Genomic DNA, 1,478 nt, shown 5'->3' with positions numbered 1-1,478 from the left:
CCCAGACTCACACAGGGCCCACAGTAAAAGTCTATTCTTTAAAAAGGAGTAGCACATGCTTGTTACAAAATTTTCAAACAATACCAAAAAGTATAAAGCAAGAGGTGAAAACTCCAATCCTTCCTCTCAACAATGTCACTTCCTATAGCTAGCAAGTTTAATAGCAGTTCGATGTGTATCTACCTAAACCAAAAACCAAACTCACAGCCATCCAGTCGATTCCAACGAATAGTGACCCTATGGGACAGAGTTGAACTGCCCCTGTGGGTTTGCAAGACTGTACAAAAAATAAATAAAATGGTTTTTTTTTTTAAGTACAAAGCTTCGTCTTTCTCTTTCAGAGAGTGCTGGTGGTTTTGAACTGCTAGCCTTGGGGTTAGTAGCACAACGTGTAACACTGCACCACCCAGCAAACACATATATATATAATTTTCTTTAAATTGATTATAAGACTTTATTTTTTAATTCTCAACTTGTGAGCGTCTTTGCAGGCCAATATAAATAGATATCTCATTCTTTTGCACAGATGAATAATGCTGTATTGTATGAATTTAACCTACTCTAGAGTATTTCATTATTCTTCTATTGCTAGACATGCTTTGTTTTAAAGTGTTCTCTTCTCACAGAGATCCAAACTATTAAAAGAAAAAGTTTCTAGTCATCTGCCCACTTAACTATAACCTACTGCTGGCCAGTCAATTCCATTTCATAACAGCCTTTAGGACAGAGTCAAAGCGCTCCTCTTGGGTGGCTGAGAGTGTGAGCTTTACCAAAAGAGTGCCATCGATCTCCCATGGAGTGGCTGGGGAATGCTAACCATGACCTTTCCTTTAGCAGCTGCACACGTCACCACTGTGGTTCTTTTTGTATAGAATGCCTCTTGAGCTTTACCTGACTGATGCCCCCACCACACACACACACACACACACATCTTCCCACCCTTACTCTCAACCCTGCTTCTCTGTTTTCTGGAAACTAGTCTACTAGAACCAGGGAATGAGCCCTCTAGGGTTGGAAAAAGGATGCACTCCAGGGGGAACTTGGGGAAGCCCGAGAGACCACCTAGGGAGACACACAGGATTTTACAGTAATCCCTGAGAGAAAACATAGATTTAAAACGTCTGAACCTGGTAATTATCTCAGCAACACCCTCCTAAAAATCAAAACTTGGCAAAATTTAGGCCTGAAGGAGGTGAAAGAGTACGGATTGTCCTCGGCTGGGGGGTTTCTCATTAGAGACTGTGAGAAGGAGATCCTTGAGGCTTAGCTTATGTTCAAGTCCGTCTGCCTATCGCTCTCTCTTAGCTGAGCTGGGAAAGCAGCATTACGTTTAAGAGGAAAGGCTTGGTTTCCACATCACAAGCACTGCTGTGATCCACTAGCAAAGGAAAACAAACAAACCAGCTATTCATTGAAATCCAGACAATCCGTCTCAGGGCAACTACGTGGTACAGAGAACTGTGCACAGAATTTGGAGC

Source organism: Echinops telfairi, unplaced genomic scaffold, assembly GCF_000313985.2.
Source record: "Echinops telfairi isolate 266 unplaced genomic scaffold, ASM31398v2 ScPeMD7_18;HRSCAF=68, whole genome shotgun sequence".
Lineage (NCBI taxonomy): Eukaryota > Metazoa > Chordata > Mammalia > Afrosoricida > Tenrecidae > Echinops > Echinops telfairi.
The sequence above is the reverse complement of the archived record's forward strand: the minus strand, read 5'-3'. Positions refer to the sequence as shown.